The sequence below is a fragment of the Halichoeres trimaculatus genome, unplaced genomic scaffold (genome assembly GCF_033239565.1).
Source record: "Halichoeres trimaculatus isolate MK-OKI-2021-1 unplaced genomic scaffold, fHalTri1.1 fHalTri1_scaffold_12, whole genome shotgun sequence".
NCBI lineage: Eukaryota > Metazoa > Chordata > Actinopteri > Labriformes > Labridae > Halichoeres > Halichoeres trimaculatus.
The window spans coordinates 21,845,159-21,857,440 of record NW_027437190.1 but is presented as its reverse complement, the minus strand read 5'-3'; the positions used below and the strand labels follow the sequence as shown (position 1 = coordinate 21,857,440).

Genomic DNA, 12,282 nt, shown 5'->3' with positions numbered 1-12,282 from the left:
GCTGTCTCCCACCCAGTGATTGCTGACATGGGAGTTTGAACCAGGCACACACAGGCACTCAGTCTTAGTTTGTTTTCATGTCATGGAGAAAGAAATGCTGATGATTGTGTGGGGAACCGGAATGGGAAAATGGCAGCATTTCTGCAGAGTGAGAAGTGTATCAGGAAATAGAGGGCTCCTGAGGAGCAGAAGAAGCCTGTGCCAAGACTGTAGCTGCTCCTCATTGCTTTTTCTGAGAGTCAACAGGCAACCAGTCGATAAATACATGTTTTTCTCTTCCCAGAGAATCTAGGGAGCTGATATTCTGGTAGAGTGCCGTTTATCATACCTGCTGCCCAACATGGAAGCTGAAAACACACAGATGTGTAATGGGATTGTTGATGCTGCAGGGGAAAACGTGAGACTCGTATGCTCTGCAGAAGCAGTTACACTACCATGTAATGGTCTATTTGTTGAACAGACGACGGTAAATTGTTTGACTGTGTCCAACCTTTTGCTCATCCAGTGCGAGTGCCTTAGCTAGTCGTTTTCTATTGTGTTCTTGGATTGTACAGAGTTTGGATGTTTAAAAATAACAGTTTCTCCTACAGTGGTGGAGGAGACAAGGATGGTGGCTGAAAACAAGATCCACCTTTTAGAATATTCTGAGTTTTCACGAAAAGCAATGAAGCAAAATTTTAACCAGCGGATCTGATACATTCTATTTGCATTGTACTCATTAGATGGTTGTTAAGCAGCAACAAACATAAGTGTTGAACAGAGAAGTCAAAGGAATGCTGTCGTGTTTTAATTAATGAAAGACTATGTAATCACCCCACCCAAAAAACTAAAGATTCATCATCAATATTGCAGTGCGTAATACGAGAATTGCCAAGAAAAAAATAAATTACTGTATGTTTAATATCTTTCAACTGTAGCAGCAGAAAAAGGTCCCTTTGATTTGCCATCTGTATAAAACTGAACTGTATAAAATGTGACTGGGCTCAATTTTGGTGAAAGTAGCCAATTTTTATTCTTTTTATTGAACGTTGTTAGTAAGATAGGGACATAAAAATTAAATAAAAAGCTTTCAAGGGAACCTTTTACAAAGAAACAGAACGCTTTGGAATGATGAAATATATTTAGCCTTTTGAAAAATTATCCAACTGAATACTTAATATTCCCCTCAATGACAAGAACACTCACCAACTAGTATTGTATGAATAATTTATTATTATACATGCACATAGTTGAGAGGAATATAAACTACAGTGTAAGCTTGCATGTGTGATCTTATTTTTTACAATTATGTGATTGAATTATTTATGGTGTAAGATTTAGCAGCGCAGTAAGAAGACGATTTGTTATATCTTTCAATTCAACCAAATTAAGTGGCAAATTAATATTCCTTACCAGATTCAGGAATGCCCTTGTTACAGCTGGGAACAAATAGGAGCAGGAGAATTCAGTAAAGCTGCTCTCACCCTGGGCATCCCTTTGATTCTCACCTCTTTTTTATCATAAACACTAAAAATACCTGAAGTGACCCACAGGAGAGAACGCACATATTCAGCTCGCGCAGCAGGAAACTCGCTGAGATTGCTGTCCCTCGCGCACAGGTGGAGGACACCAGGAACACCGCTTTTGGCTCAAATTTCAGGATAAGTAGGCCTTTAATGTTTTTAGCTTGTTATTCACAGTTATCTTTCCAAGGGATATGTCACTGTAAATATGCTTGCACTAGTGTAATGCTAGTGTAAATAATTATTTACTGGACTTAGAAATGGTTCATGCATTAGCATACTTTTAGCTAGTTTAATAGCCTTGTAATCTAATGAGAAGCAATTGTTTAGCTACATTTACTATTTTTTTTTTACCTTGTAATCCTAAACTGTTACAGATACATATTGTAACATTTACTTTTAAGCTGCACTAACTTTTTTCATAGTTTTAACAAAGAGTTATCCAATAATAATGAAAACCCTTTAATTTTTCTTGGAATTTCTGAGCAGTATCTGTCAGTTTAGGCTGTCTGATATCCTATTTTATCTTATTGTTTGCTACTAATGCTTGACTATTTGAATTTTATACTTTGTTTAGATTCTGTTTTAGATATCAAAAATATTTAACCATTGAAGAGCATTTTAAGAGATATATGAATAACTCACTTTGGTATTTTAAAACAGTGCTGATGTCTTTTCATCCATTAGTTTTTCACAATATTCTAACTTGCAGGTGCTTCACTGTTTAAAAAGGTGCCTACACCTTGTTTCTATTACGATGTAACATTTCAACCATTGATCCACACATTTTAACAATTCTGGTAGTTTTCATATACCTTTAGGCCTTTTGAACAACATGTCCATCCATTATCCTCAGCTTTTTCATTTTTTCATTTTCCCATTAGTGCCAGCAATTTAAAGAATGTATTTTATATAAAGTCAGAGTGTATCTGTAGGATGAATAGAGTGGATGCCTCTGATGAAGTACAAATTTTACAGCTGCCCTGTCTCAAACAGAAATGACCAAAAAAAAAAAAAACATTGAACATGAGTCTTAATGTCTCTGAATCACTTATTAATCACTTATCACTTATATTATCATAAATTACATTTGTGAAAATATTTTATTTCTAAACTTAGAGATATGGGTTTTGATGCTGTAAACATCAATGTTTCTCTCTATTCCCGGGTCAGTTAGTCTTAAATCATTTTAAGTGCTACTTTTACAGTTTAGTAGACTGATAAACTAATAATCATAGTCATGTTCTGTGCAATATTAGATTTCTTGCTCCTGGAACTCACGGTCCCTTGCAAGGACCGCATCGAGGAGGCCAATGAGAGAAAGAGGGCTAAGTACCAGGCTCTGGTGGAGGAGTGCCAGCTCAACGGGTGGCGAGCAAGATGTGAGCCCACTGAGGTGGGATGCAGAGGGTTCGCAGGCCAATCCCTCTGCAGGGTCTACAGCAGGTTGGGCATCAGGGGGGCTGGTAAGTGAAGGGCCATAAAGGAGGCCACAGAGGCAGCAGAGGTTGCCTCACGTTTCTGTAGATCAGGAGAGGAGATCCGTGGGTAAGGTAACGCTACCTGGACACAAGTCGGGGGGTTGATCATCCCTGGCTGGGTCGCCTGGGCGAGAGTGTATGATGTTGAAATGACTGGAAACACTCGATGACCCCAGGTGACATCACTGATGATGTGTCCAGGTTGCATCACTAGTTGATGTATGTTGCAAAACATTTGTTACACTAAGTGACGTTTTTTCAGTTTCACCAACTGAATGATTCACCAATTGTGAATCATTTTATTTGCAACATTAGTTTAATGTCACCGTTGTTTATGTGACAAACTTGATGCACTTTATGTCTATGCATCTGACTTTCATTACTTCAACCACAGCAAAATAGAAAAATTGTTTTCAATCAAATAGTTGACTGTGTAGAATATCACAATATAGCACAATATTGTGATATTATGGTATTGTGAGGTTCTTGCCACTGCTCACCCTTAAGAAATATTTAAGTAGATATATTCAAACCTTCCTGAGCAAGTTGAGCAACCAAGAAGATTCTGCTTTGCATTCCTCTGTTTTAATAGCTCCCAATAGGTCACTTCATCAATACACTTAATCTCCCAGTCCAGCACCTGTCTTTATCTGTGTTTGCTTTATCTCCTTAACGATAGTGTAACATCTGTGAGTAAGAAATGTGCTCTGTGCTAAGAAAACTTTTCTAACCTCTATGTGTATTACATGTTCAACATCAAATTTACTGCTTAGGTTAAAGTAGTAATACCACTGTGTGGAAAAAAAAGAAACTCATAGCACATCATATCACTATCTACATCTGGGACTTCCCAGACTAAAATTGTGTTTTTATGCCTGGTGCCCTAGATTTTCAAGCCAGGTGAGCAGCTTCACATTCTTCAAACTTGTCCCCTGGTATTTTTTTACGTTTGAAAAAAATATTGTAACAGTTAAAGCTATGAAAATAGAAATACGTTTCACCTGCTCTTTTGCCTGTTGAGGTCCTTCCTACCTGCAGGTTAATGTACAAGTAGAAGGCAAACGGTAGTGGTATGAGAAGCCGTTTGGAGGATTTACTGTAGGTGATTCAAAACTACAGTATCCTAATGGGAAATTGTAGTTAATCATCAGAAAGAAAATATAACCCACAGTACACTCCTATAACTCCTGTAATGTTCCTGTTGAGCCATTATTATTTGGGCCTCAGCTCTGTTTTTATTGACAGAACAGAGGCTGAAAATGTGCCCATGAAACTGTTTGGCTTGTATGATTATTGCCTTAAGTAGCCTTCAAATCTCCATGTGCTGTAGAGGCAGTCTTAATTGCCACATTTACATACCATTAGTATGTATTCATATCATCTCAGCCAAGTGTCACCTGAAAGCAACAGCTTCACAACCAGCCACTCCTTCACAAAGAGCTGAAATGATGCTATGATATATCTCTCAGGGATGCAATGTGAATACCACGGTCAGACGCACCATGTATCCATTAAAGGTCAAACAGTTTAACAGTGAAAATAATACACAGCAGATATGCTACAGGAGCTGGAAAATATCATAAATCAGATGAAGGTCAACACACTATATGTGCTGGACTTTACAATATGTCATGTAAGTCAAATTACACAGTTTTTATAGAGAAGGGCAGACATGTTTTATTATCAAGCTGTGTTTTCATTCACACTACTAGGGATGTGCATGCTGAATATCACTCTACACATGATCATGTGTGCTAGAGGCGTCTCATTTTTGTTTACTGAAAACATTTATCCCAAGTTTCATCATTATAAAAAAAAACCACGCAATATTTACACAGTTACACAGTTTTCACACATTCAGCCTGAGAGGTTTAGAGCTGAGGCTGAGGAATGCGTCTTGCATCAACATGAAGTTGAAGTTTCACTTCACCGGCTTAGAAATCATCAACATTTAATCTATTCATTTATCTGTTGTGTAAAAAAAAATGCCTTCTCCAGAGTAATTGCCTTTTTTTTTTTTTGCTGTGCTCTGCAAGTGATACATCAGTAAATCTGGCACAATAATGTGGCTTTTATGGTTTTCTATCTTAATTGAAATTCCAGCATTTCTCTTCTTTTATGATAATCCGTTTAAAACATTATTCTGAGTTAGGGGGCGTGCAAAAACATGATGTACCTCTTTGTATTTGACTAAGTGAGCACACTTATGCAAACTTACTCACTCTGCCACAGCTGACTTCCCAACTCTATTATCATAGGCTGGTTATTAATGCATGATTGACCTATTTAACTAATGGTATACATTTATCATTCTATATGCCTTGTGATTACATATTTATTGTGTGCACATGCTTCCTCCACCCTCTGACTTTCTCTTATTTTCTTTTTCTGCCCTTTCTCTTTTTTCATTCTTTTCTCTCCCCCCTGCGACATGGCCTCTGTCTCTCTCTTTGCTGAGGTTGCTGTACCTGCTGTGACTTTGACAAAGTAGTCTCAACGCATGTAGCGGTGTATTTCTCTGTGTGCGTGTGTGCAGTCTGAACATCAGTGTATGTGTGAATTAGCTTCATTTGTTAGGTGCAAATTTGTCCATTTTGTGTGGTTATGAATATGCGCATGTGCTACTTGCTTCTGTGTGTGTGTGTATGTGTGTGTGTGTGAACACTGCAGCACACTAGCATTTACATTAGCTGCTTATGTCTACTATACTCACCTGGTTTGTCCTCCACTACCTCTCACTTTTTTTCATCCCTTGCTCTCTTGTTCACCTTGTTTCTCCCTGCTACTCCTCTTCCCCCTCCCTCCCTCAGCTTGTCTCCTCCCTCTCTGTCCCCTCCCTCATGTTTCCTCCTTCCCCTCTTTCTCTCTTTCCCATTGATAGGGGAGCATTTGTGACTAGAATACTGAGGAGCTAATCATTATTCCACAAGCACAGCACAGCGCTCAGGCAGAATGTCAATCCCCCCTTCGTCTTCCCCTGTCTTCCTCTCCCTCTCCCTCTCTTATGCATGCTTTCCAAGCAGTAGTTAAATTGGACGCCACATTTGTGTTCCACAAAGAGAAAAACGAGAGAACACTCCACAAACACACATTTCTAATTGCAAACACTGGGCTCTTAACACCTGCAGCAAGGTGTGTGTGTGTGTGTGTGCGTGTAAGTGTCTGTGCAATGCTTGAGCAAGGTTTACATTTGGGCTGTGGATAGTATCCTTAGTGTGTTTGTGAGTGTGTGTGAGTGATACGTAGTTGTTATGTAAAAGCGCTCCACATCAATTTGTCAAGACCAAAGTGGTGTGGGATGGAGATGAGAGAGAGACAGCTGTTGAATGCATATTTAGCGAGAGGAGGGAGACTAAAACAGAGAGTGACAGCAGACTTTCAGTGGATGCAGTGAGGCCTAAAACATAATATAAAGTCAAATTGCCTTATTGCATTCTGCTTTCTGGATATTCAATTTAAAGCATTAACATAAAATGACGAGTAGTGAGCAGAGTGCCAGTCTGGAAAAGCCAGAATCAGTGACTTCCAGTATTGCTTAAAACCATGATTTGGGTAAATTAGACCAGGGGAGAATTAGACAACACACACACATGCACACGCACACTTAGGGACTGCAGGCCGTGTGTCAGTGTGTGTGATTGAATGGGAGCGACAGCACACCGGGACTCCTCCTGACTTCCTGAAAACTACAGCTGTGGGTCACAGCCAGGGGTAACGCTGCGTGCACATCCATCCCAGACCTCCACATGCACAGAGCCTAATAAAAGATTCTAAATTTGCAAGTTGGAGGGATGTGGAAACAGTCATATCCAAACAGTTGCAAAAAGAAACACATACACACACATAAAAAATAATGCCATGGCCTTGGGGAACATCTGGCGTGACATGGCTGCAGTCTGATAGGCACAAGCAGGAGTGAGTAATAGGTGCTCCAGCACTGTCCGCCCACTGGACAAAGACATCTTGAGATGCTCATTATTTTGTAAGATGCAAAGTGAAGAAGTGAAAACATGGAGCATTAGGACGGGGAGGCAGGGGGACTCTTTGAGGCCAAAGTAGGGGAGACAGCTCAGCAATGTCATAAAAGATGTCTGCTTCCTGTTTTGATCAGGGGACAGCTAAGTGGACGAGCCGGAGTTGATGTTTCCAAAGGCCCAAATTAGGCAGTATTAGTCGGCATGGGATTCACAAATTGCCCGTTACATTATGCAATGTTGCTGTTTAAAGCCTATACAAAATTTAGATGCTATGAGAATGAATTCTTGACGGATGTAATCATCATCTTGTTCAGTCTAAATCAAGCAGTGATCTTGTAATCTAACACCCTTGCTACAGTCTTTTAAGCATTATTTACAAATAGCACTGCCAGACAACACAGCATTGTCACTAGCAATTAAAGAGCCACCTCATGCACAGAGTGACAAAATCAATGATTCAACGCTCTGTGGCAAGTTTAATAGCCTTGGAGGACATGAAATGCTAAGGGAGTGCTGGGGCCGCAAGGTTAGGAAGAAGATCCATATTGAAAAGGCTACGCACACCGACCGGAGCACCAGAGAGGAACAAAGGCATCATAAGGCCAGTGTCCCAGTCTCGTTAGGCAGGGATGAGACAGCGTAGCGTGATAGAAGTGAAGCAGTGACATCATAGAGTGTGATCTGCTTCTCTGGAGACTGCTGTCTGCTCACAGTGGACTCATGCTGCTGTAAAGTTGTGCCTTATATGAGTGAACATTATAAATAGTGAGGAGGATGTCAGCTCTGTTCAAGGGAGTCCCGCATGAAGTGTCAGGGAGCTCTGGTGAGAGGACAGATGATTTTTAGCACTGTGTCAGTGTACAGTAAATGTGCAGTGGCTGAAGAAATGGTCAGTTTGATCTTAAAGCAATAGAAATGTCTCACTGATATGTTTATTCCAAGAAAAAGCTCTGTGTAGAAAAATTCAAAAGAACTATAAAGATTATCCATTTTTTTTGTTTTAGGTTGTTTCTTTGACTGTATTTTTACATTTAATGTTTTATTTATATTGCTGGAATGGAGAAACAACATTTTAGTTTGTTCTTTTTCCTGTACATCTCCTTGAGTGGCTGAATGTGATGGCTGTAATCCCTTTATTAGACACAATCACAGTGGTAGCATGAACAGACATTGTTAAAACTTATTCATATAAATTAAAAAGTAGAGTTTCTAGTAACCTTGTATGCTGCTGTGGATCAAATTCCGGCCACAAGCATGAGATTCAGCTCCTTTCAGGACTATTAGGAAACTCTCCAGAAACTTAAGGATGAACATGTTAATGGTAGAATCTGAAGGATTTTCCTAAAAAATAAAATGTCGACTTTTACCGAATAAATAATCGTCTCTTCTGTTAATGTCTGTGTATGCCTGTATGTTCTTTTGGTTGGGTTGGGACATTTCTGGGCGGGGCGGGGAGGGTAAACGTGGTTACATCAGCCAATCACAGCGCGCCAAGTGACTTTGCGTGTTGGCTAGCGAGTCGAAGACGCTATCCTGAGCCGCTACGTTAGTGGATGTAGCACGCACGGAGCTAGAAAAACACAACAAAAGTGGAAAAAAATTAAAACAGATAAACTTTTTTTTTTTTACTAAAGAGAGTGAAGCTTGGTTCGACTTTCACTCGCTTTGCAGAGCAGCATGAGGAGCGATATGTGTTGGCTTTCTGCTATCCAGGTATGTAACAAATACCCATGATTAGCTTGTTCTACCATGCCAAGTCAAGTGCATGGCTCCCTAGTCTCTCCCACATAGAAACCAAGGGGCAACATCCGGCTAGTAATAATGAAGCCTCTGCGGAAGTGCTAAACGTTAATATTCATCGAGAATTCGCTTAGGCTACCTACAGAAAGACTGAAAGTCACTTGCACAACCAGCCATAAAAACGGACTTTTACGGCATTAAAAAGCATATTTCTCGCCTGGTTCAAAAAACATCTCGGGTCTAAAACGCCAATTTCGCTATCGGAACACACTGTACGGTTCATTTTTTCTAACTCGGCGGTTTGGAAGTTATCAGTCTGATTTTCCAATCAGAGGCACAACTAAGGTCACGTGACTGAGGGGCGCTCTGTAGCCGTTCGTAAGTCATATCAATTGTGGCGACGTCAACGGATAAGCTTCATTTCGCGGTTTCAGGAACAGACGGCTGACGTCACGGAGGTTGCGTCTATGTTTTATACAGCGTATGGTAGAACTGCGATTAGCGTTGCCAGATTGGGCGGTTTTCCGCCCAGTTGGGCTACTTTTGATTACATCTGGCGGGAAAAAAATGCATTGGACAGGTATATGATATTTGGGCTGCTTTTGCCAACAAATAGCGTTTTTTATATTGTGGAAACAGCACAACAAACTGTTATATTATGGTTTTAAAACAGTACAAATACAAAATTCAGAATACTTCATTCACTTATATTGTATTAAATTAAAAACACATTTAGTTGCAGTGAGTTATTCAGTCGCCATCAATGTTGCCAAAACAACGTAACGTCACATCAACAAACTAGCATAGTGCGCCGACACAGAAGCCTGAGGCAGAAGCCTGCGCGCTCAACTTGGGCCTGGCACTGGGATACAGGAGGTGCATTTTTTCCACATTTTCTGTGACATGCACTGTCTGTAATAACACAACTTGCCATTTGGGCTTAAATGTTTAATACTGTAAATGCATTTAAATCCACGTTTATTAAAATATTAAATGTTTTCGGGTGTAGAATACTATTGGGCGTTTTTTTGCAGAAGTGGGCAGGTTTTGGAACGTGATTGGGTGAAAATAGCTCAACCAAATCTGGCAACACTGATTGCGAAACTATAGATGGTTGCTAGCAAAGACTATATAAAACATGGACGTAGTCTCCGCACAAAAAGGATTAGCTAAAAAGATTACCTTCCGTGAACTGGGATTTAGACTGGTGACCATTTTGCTGTGAGGCAGCTGTGCCTCATGCTGCGCCACTGTGCAGCCCTAAAAGGTTATCAATAAATAATAATTGCAGTATCAACTTGAAATGAATCTGTGATATGATATTATAACAATGATTTGAGGTAGGTCCTCATAGTTGGCTAATATCTGTACTCTCATGTCAAACTTTAAATGCATTACTCAAAAGACCTGAAACTAGCATTTTTGCCACAATGTCAACAGGCAAAACTGAAATGTGCTGGATTATTTTCATTAAACCAGGTTGTACCTGGTGATGTCTCTACTGTTAAAATTGATTACTACATTTATGCTTTTTTTTCCTGACCAAACAGAATAAAGTACTCCACACAGTCAAGTAATAAACTCAATATGGAAAGACTCATCATTAAAGCAATACTGCAGATGATGTGTATTCCATATCAAACACATTAGAGGGGCATAATTGCACATGATGATGAAAAAAAGTCATGCTCCATTTTCTACAGCAGAATGGGTAGGAGTTTTATATAGTGTTGTAATAAATGTCCTTCTGAGTGCAGTTGAAGCACCGAGAAGCATATAATGGAGCTACTCATGTAAGGTACAAATACGAGGAACTACTCCAGAGTTGTTCACAGGGGAATGTACATAGTTACAATTCACCACTGCATGAGTCTGCACAAGTGTTTGCCGTTACTTTGCACTCTTAGAGGATTTATGCTTCCCCCTGTGTGTGCACCTCCACATGCCCTTCATGTGCGGGTGTGTTATGACATTTTTATTCAGTGGTCAAATAAAAGTGGAGATAATTGTAACTACTCTGGTTCTGTCTGGAATATATATAAAGACAGTATAACTGTCAAGGGAATTTTAGAGCTGATATGTTTTATTGTAAAATCACTATCTACTAAGTGCACTAGTGGCCCAGATGAGCATGGACCATTAACTGCAACATCAGGGCTTCATGTTTGGCTAGATTGTTGCTGAGGTCGCCCATCTCCGCCGTCACATTTCAAGTCACCCCTCTAGTTTCTGCTGTCCTGTGCAAGCACAAACCTCAGAAATAAAAACTCAAACCAATAAACATCTTAATCTTAGAAGTAACTATTACCTGCAGCTGCAAAATAAAGATACTAAATTTTCTTCCTGAATCACAAGCCTCGGAAAGTTAAACATAACATAAAATCGTTTTATTTGGGCTGATCCTCCTGTTTGAATACTGGGTGAGTAAATGTAATTATAGTAACTTCCTACCACAGTGACAGGGTGCACATGTTCGATGTTATCTCGCTCTCCGACAGATTTATTCAAGTGTTTTTGTTTACTTCTGTTTGCTCGCTTGTGTTTGTGCATATCAGTGACATAATGTCAATATGTGCCTCGCTATGTGAGCCCAGTTGTGTGTTTACATCTGATTGCCCTGTGTGTTTGTGTGTGCGTGTATGTATCGTGTGTCATAGGGCATGAGGCAAGTCATGGGGTGGTGTGATAGTGTTTGTCACCCTGAGCATGTAGCCATGTCAAACTCTGTCAGGCTAGTTTACCCTGGCAGGGGATGTAACACATCCCTATGATTATCCCTTCTCTCCCCCTGCCTTTCTCTCTGTCTCTTTCACTCCTTTCTTCTCTCTGTGGCATGTGTGTGTGTCTTTCAGAATGTGTTTTTTTTTTTTCTTTTTCGTCCAGTTTTCTGCCTTTCTTCCCTTATTTCAAATGCTTATCTCAGAGACTGACAGAAAGAGGAGAGAGGGTGGGGGTCTGAGTTGATGTTCATCTTTGAGAAAAAATACCTTGGAGGGAGAGAAAGGGAGAGAGTAAAGGAGGTAAATGAGTGGGTGTTGGGAAAGAGGAGAGAGGGAGGGGAGGGAGTGGGAGGGTGCTGGGAGAGAGATAGTGAGGGAGAGCTGATTAGATTGGAGAAAGCAAAGGAGGAATGGGTAAGAGAGAGCGCGAGGCAGAGAGGGGAGGGTGACTGAGTGGATGCAGTTTGCCGTCGCGTGTCACCGAATCACAGCAAAGTCTTCAGGCAGCCAGGAGGACGATTTGGACCTGAATCAACAAATGGATACAGAGACACTGGATATACACAGGACATGAAGAGTCTGCCTTCACCTCTTTTTATCGCTGCATCAGATCTGGCTGTGAGGAAGCCACGGGGAGGCAGAGGAACATAGTGGACAACTCATTTCTCTCTAACATCCTTGGAAGCCAAGGAGGAGCTAGAACAGAGCCGGATTGGACTGCATGTACGCTCTGTGAGTATTTGTGAAGGCTGAGAATACGAGGGTTTAAGGTCTGAGCGTGTGAGGATGGATGCTTCGGCTCAAATAGGAGAAAATAAGAGAATGAAAATGCAGTTGTGCTGCAATGTCTCATCTATTGTGA

General features: G+C 40.4%; 1 protein-coding gene across 2 annotated transcripts in view; it reads left to right on the top strand.

Annotated features, from left to right (window-relative positions):
• Positions 1–11,798: 11,798 nt before the first annotated feature.
• Positions 11,799–12,282, top strand: part of grik5 (glutamate receptor, ionotropic, kainate 5) — a 93,261-nt gene continuing 92,777 nt past the window's right edge. The window contains exon 1 of one of the 2 annotated variants that reach the window (XM_074682650.1): positions 11,799–12,152. The gene's annotated coding sequence lies outside the window, so the exon portion shown is untranslated. The remainder of the gene's footprint in view (positions 12,153–12,282) is intronic. The other variant, XM_074682648.1, reaches the window with a different exon arrangement.